Raw genomic sequence first — 6,551 nt, 5'->3', positions numbered from 1 at the left:
TTTTTTAAAAATAGTGTCCCACTTGCTCATGAGCTGAACATTAAATAAACGTCCCTCCCTTCACCCTTCATGCCCCCCCCCCACTCACCCCCACATCTCTCCCTGGCAACACCTCCCTCTCCCCACTCAGAGGCCACTGTAACTCCATGCACCAGGCTGTGCCCATCATTTATCACACCAGTGGACAGACAGATATCTGTCCCTCTTTTTATTTTTTCGTGGCATTTTTTTTCTCCCTTACGTTACCTTTCCCTTCACTTTATTATCATGCTCCTAAACCGCACACGAACGGTCAAATATCATATCTGGTTTCTTCTTTTTTATCTGAGGGGGTAAACGGACAGGCAAACGAAGACAACAATGCGACAATATGTTGCCTGCCTGGTGTCTGGATGGTTTGCTGGAAATCTGGGCTGAGCGACAGCCAGTATCATCATCATCAACTCTTGCCAGCTTTTCATATTTAAAGCCAGCAAGGGTTTAATTACCAAATGATGACAGTGTCATATGGTACCACGATGGCACAGAATGAGTGTGTGAAATGTGCGTGCTTCTGTGCGTGCGTGTGCCGCTCCGTCTCTCCGCTGCACACGTTTGTTTGTGTGCGAACACCTTTGTGCGGCGTGATAGCAGGTAGCTGAAGGGCCCGAACAGGGAGACAAGGAGATCGTGAAAAAAAGAGGAACAGTAAAACATCTGTAATTTGTAATTTCCCAGTATTCAATGGCTGCTCATGGATTAAAGATTAAAATCTATTGTCTTGACAGATGGGAGAGAGAGGGTGAGGAGAGGGGGACACTCATGCACATCCCATTTCCATTTGTATATGAGCAGCACAGTTTGGCTAATCACGGGGGAAAAAAATAAGCTGTCGGCTTGCCTTACTCTGGGCACTGCCACCATGAGCCTTAATTCCAGCTGTGGAGACATTAGAGACAGGCAGAGTCCTCGTTCTGTTCCGATGACACTGTGTCAACCTGCGAAGAATATTTGTTTATTAATATTCCAGTGGGGATAAAGCACAGAGTCGCGCTGTGATCAGCAGGCAGGAGTGCCAGAGTAAAACACCATCTCCCACCTTCTCAAACTATCAAACCAGCTGTGATGTAATGAGCTACCAAGGTGCTGTGGATTATATCAAAAGTAAGGTGACTGGGTGGTTGTGATATTATTAATTTTTTTTCTGTTATTATAATTTGTTATGATCTTGTTTGAAATGCCGATAATTGTGCACAGAGAGCACAAGACTGAACGGATGAGTTTCTTGTTTAGTCTGTGTGGTCTTGTCTGAGAGGGCTGTGTGTGTGTGTGTGCGTGTGTGCGTGTGTAGGGGGGTAATGGTCTGGTCAGTGGAGTGAAGCAGACCACCTGAGAGTTGTTTTTGGACATTAGTGTGTGTTCTCTCTCTCTCTCTTTCTATGTGTGTGTGTGATATATGACACTGGCCATCTGAAGGAGGTACCGCGCTCTCCCTCTCCAAGCTGCATGAAAGGGAGCTGAGAAGCCCGATGAATTAAAGCCTCTCTTCAATAAAACATCAGAGTCTTTCAGTAACACACGCTTGAGATGCCCCAGTAATTGACTTTTGGACTTTAGGATTTACATGAACCCTCCAAAAGCAGCTTACCTGTGCAGTGATGCCCCTTGAGTCTCGGCATCCATTCCCTGCTGATGTGGATTTCCATAAACTCGTTTTTTTTTATTTTATTTTTTTTTTCATACGTGATAAATGCAAAAGTATTCACTGTAGATAATTTGGGGGATTTGCTGAAGTGTTTGAATTTATTTATCTTGACTAAGGAATCTTGCCAAATAAATCTTAATCCACAGACGCTGTGTTGTGGTGGAGTCTACCTGCAGATCCTGCTTAATGCTTGTTTACTTGTATATAGAATTACTATGTACAACTACTCCTCTGGTTTCATGTATCTGTTTTGAGGACGACTACACTTATAGCGCAGTCATGCTTTGCGTCGTTTAAAGGTAGAAAACTTTGATCATGGTTGACTAAATAAAACATTTCAAATTCACAAATAATAAAAAATAAATACGATTTATTTCATGAAGACATCCTTATTGGACCATAAAATAAGACGCACACTCTCATAGTAGACAAGTACAGTATATTGAATGTCAAAAACAAACATTTGTGACTATCTGTCAGGCCAAACATTATTCATTGCAGTCGGTCAAAGTAGCCCAAGAGGCTTTCTCCTTTTTTTTTTCCTGCCTTTCTTTTTGTTCTCTCACAGCCAGAACCTAGAAGCTATTAAAGAGGGTAGGGCTGCTGCAATGTACGATTTATTGGTCCATTCCTCACAAGTGCCATGTAACAGTTGCTCCTTATATAGCTTTCTGCGTTCATGATATGGGAGTTCTGGATGCAGATGTGATATTAGAAATCTGATAACACTCGCCGTTGCCACAGTTGAACGTTGCGACTCGAAGTGATGTTGCCAGACAAAGTTGTGAATCTCACACAGCACATAATAAACTCTTTAACAAGACGGGAAAAGTGAGAGTGAAGGAAGATCTATGGGAGGGGCAGAGAAGCTTGGCAGATTTAATTAATCACTGCATATTAAAATGTTTGTTTACAGAAGTGAACAGCTACAAGAGGTCCGATGTTAATTAATTTAAGGCGTACTTCCCCCCAGCCTCAGCGATGTGTCACAAGCTGCAGAGCAACTCCCGTTGGCAGGGACTCTGCGTCTCATTGGATATCCATCAATTGCTGTGAGGTGTGTAAGAAACAAAGAGGCACGGAGCGCAAATTAGACCCATTGTTAACATGATTGCATATTAAGATTTCTAATTAGCATGCAAAAGGAAAAGGTGAAGAAGTTGAGGAATGTGTGATGCACGGACGGTCATTCAAATAACACAGCGGCGGAAACACGAGCGTTTGTCTGTGGAGCATACAGTCTCGCTTTCACCACTGAATCTCATGCTCTGGGTTTATGCTAAGCAGCTGAGAGGCATGTGTCCAAAGCTGTAGCAGATGCAGTCCCTGGACAAAGTCAGACTGCTTAACACGTGTGCTTGCTTCTGTCCGGTCTCTAGAGGTTCCGCTTCGGACAATGATGTATCTAACTCCCCTTCGAGGTCAGCTGGACTGAGTCCAGAACATCACCTGCAATCAATAGTGTTGGTAAAGCAGGCCCAACTGAACGCATGTGAGGGCAAAGACTCCACTCAGAATCCCACTGTGGGGGAAAAAAGGCCTGCATGGCCCATTGCCTTGCTAAAACCAAACCACAGCCAGGTTGGACACCTGACACAATGTTGTCTTTAGGAGAGAGGTGCAAAGGGACACCAAGGCAGACAGAAAAGCACAGTTCTGAGGAAATAAGGAAAAATATCCAGTATAAGATGTGATGAATGTACTGGACGTGAATCTAAAACCCATAAGAAACAATTAACTGCTGTTTTATAAATTGCCAGTTGCTGGTTACAGTGATGCGTTGACTGCATGAGGATACTCCAAGCCCACCATGGAGATCCAGAGAGGACGTGTTCACAGAGGGGAACAATGGTTGTATTTGCAGGGATGCATGTAATTATTTCACTTCTTAGATTCATTATTGGCCCTTCTGGCTTTCAGTAGCTAAAAATGTCACATCTACACAAGGAGCAACAGCGTAATGTTCCGCTGAGGCAACATGACACACACATGACACACTCTGATTGTCCTTCTAATCATGACTATGAGCCCAGAGCTCCGGATTAGGGAAAGCAACCCTTCCATCTTAGACAACAAGTGAACACATGAGGAAAAACTGTGCGATTTAAATGTAACGACACAGCCAATGACAACAACGCAGCCACGCAATACACTTTTCGCAACATTAAAATGGAAACTTGTCTTTCCCCAGGACAGCCAGTCAGAGCAAAGATGTCTCATTTCGATCAGAACAGACCAGACTGGAAGGAATATTCATGGCCCTTACAGTAGGAATTCATTTCATTTATAAGAAAATTAAAGTAAAATCGTGCCAACAGTGTTGTGCTCATGCTGACCCAGTTTCCACCTTCTTGATGTCTAAACTAAAGAGTGCTTAAAGGTCAGTGGCTTACCAACCAACTAGCCATGTGATGTTCTGTCTTTCTCTCTCTCACTCCTCTGATTCCTTTTTCCTAAACAACGGTATGTAGGGGAAAAATACCCCATTTATCCAATATGCTATATGCTGCTGTGTTGCTTATTCCCAAGCAGTCTCAGTGTTTTTTTTGTTTTTGTTTTTTTTATTCTTAACTCTCAGCAGCCGACAGAGCTGCAACTGTTTTCTCAATCAAGACCTCAGAGTGCCACAGCACACTCCACTGCTATGATGTGTGGGACACAGAGGCTGGGGAAAGTGGCAGATGCTCTGCAGTGTGTGCCGTGCGCGTTTGTGTGAACTCCTACTGTAAGTGGGATTTGAAGAATTGGCACAGTCATCTGAGCAGCGCTCCGCATCTCTCACAAACAAATGAAGGCCCAGAGCCTCAAAGTGAGATTGATATCTCTTTCTGAACTTCATAGGGAATATTCTGAATATGGAGAGGGGTTCCTCACTCCCGGGGGACCCAGAGGGGCGCCTCCTATCTCCTCTTCTCCCCACCTCCACACCAACAATAACAGAAAAAAAAATAAATAAATGGCCTGGGTGCATCTCTCGCGTTCATCAATATTCACTCATTCGTCGTGTGTCCTGGCAGTTGAAATGTCAACAAGCACGGGCCTGAAATCCACTTTGTCTCGCGGAGGATGTCTGAAATTGAGTTTGGAATTAAAATAGAACAATCCCCAATTTTTCTGGACTGGAGGCAGAGCCATACATTTCACTTAGCGACTGAAAACTTTTCAATTTGTGCGGCGGGTCTTCAACAGAACCCAGCCATTAAATAGGTCAGGGATGGATGTACGCAGGCTACATTGCTCTCTGAGTCAAACGAAGAAAGTTAGGAGCACAAAACCTCATTTGTTTCACACAGTGTGAAATGATTGCAAGTAGGAGGTTCCACGCAAATAATGTTTCAAGCAGATAAATGAGTAAGGGCCTTCTGAAGCGACAATAAACATTGTGCGATGGCCAGCTCTTATCAAAGACGCCGAGTCGAGAGATGACATAAAATGGAAAATCGAAACGCCACAACACATATTGCCAGCACAGCATGTGGTATAGTGTGGTATTCATCACAGCAAATGTAACAATTATCAGCCCTTGGTGACTTTGACAGAGCTGGTCCTGCTCTGACTCACTGACCTGGTCCTGCATGGGTCACAAACTAGGCAAAAGTTTACGACACAGAGGCAGCGGACCTCTCAGCGTGTCTCTGTTAAAATCTGTCTCTGGGAAACGTAGTATCTGTTAGAATCAATAAAACATGGTAATATGTTTTTAATCATTTTCAATTGATGAAGATTTGACCGTCTGTCTCATGGTCGGTGCTCGTGGTATATGCACACTCATCACTGGGGTCAGTGATTCTTTTAGAGTTTCAATATTCCACAGCTTTTTTTTTTTTTTTTTGCAGCCGTGGTAATTTCGCGTTTTCTTCATTATGCTGATCTAAATGTGTTATTTTCCCTTTAACTGAGGTGCTACAACTTCTGTATTTAGAACTGTAGACGCACGTGTTTGGGGCCACCGTTATGACATTGAGAACATGTACGACTGAAGCTAATCCCCCTTTGCCTCCTTTTAATCCCAACCTCCCAAAGCCACTTCATAATGATCTCCCCCCTGAAAGGTAAATCAATTATATAACCACGACAAAAGAACCGTTTTGTCATAAAATGGTAATTAGTTTGGGTCCTGACCTCCCTCTTGGCACCTCGACTCCCCCAGCTGAGGACCAGGGAAGGTCCACGGTCCACACTTAACGACAGGCAGGCGTAACACACTGGCTGAGCATTGTGGGGCCTTTGTCTTCATTCAGGGGGAGATGAAGTTCTTGCCGGCACGTTTATCAATCACGGAGGGGCTCCAGCTGTTCCGCCGGCTTCGGCCTGACTTCAACAGCCGGCCTTACAAATTGTCTGTGAATGGCAAGGAAAAGGGACCCCGCCACACGCACACAAACAACGTTCGCATTACCATGCGGCCGCAGACACATATATTCCCGCCCTAACACCAGAATCAAATACACAAACGACGCTTTCATTTAACTCCGCGCACGCGGCGCCACATAAATCCATACAAAAGCTATCATCGCACACGCTGATACACTCAAAGACATAATGCCTGCTATTGTTCACGTCTGGTGACAAATGTTTCTCTGCAGCCTTTTCACAGACACGTCCAACCCTGCAATCTGCTCGGTGCAATTACAAGATGGATTAACAGCTCTTTCTAGCACTGTCATCATCACCTTGGTTGCCTGGGAGGAATCTGAGGATGCTGCATTCCTGGATGAGAATCACGTCCAATTATAGCTTAATGAATGAAGGAGAGACATATACCACTGAACAAATCAGGCATGCTAAAGCCGCTCTGAATTAACTTACAGTGCAGTTTTTGAGGTTATTCTTTGTCAGTGGCTCAGCATGCCGGGGACCAAACAGC

At 44.3% G+C, this 6,551-nt stretch overlaps 1 long non-coding RNA gene across 1 annotated transcript in view; it reads right to left on the bottom strand.

Annotated features, from left to right (window-relative positions):
* Positions 1–740: 740 nt before the first annotated feature.
* Positions 741–6,551, bottom strand: part of LOC125018478 — an 82,220-nt gene continuing 76,409 nt past the window's right edge. The window contains exon 4 of the long non-coding RNA XR_007113952.1: positions 741–977. This is a non-coding gene — a long non-coding RNA (uncharacterized LOC125018478). The remainder of the gene's footprint in view (positions 978–6,551) is intronic.

This window comes from Mugil cephalus, chromosome 13 (genome assembly GCF_022458985.1).
Source record: "Mugil cephalus isolate CIBA_MC_2020 chromosome 13, CIBA_Mcephalus_1.1, whole genome shotgun sequence".
NCBI lineage: Eukaryota > Metazoa > Chordata > Actinopteri > Mugiliformes > Mugilidae > Mugil > Mugil cephalus.
The sequence above is the reverse complement of the archived record's forward strand: the minus strand, read 5'-3'. Positions and strand labels throughout refer to the sequence as shown.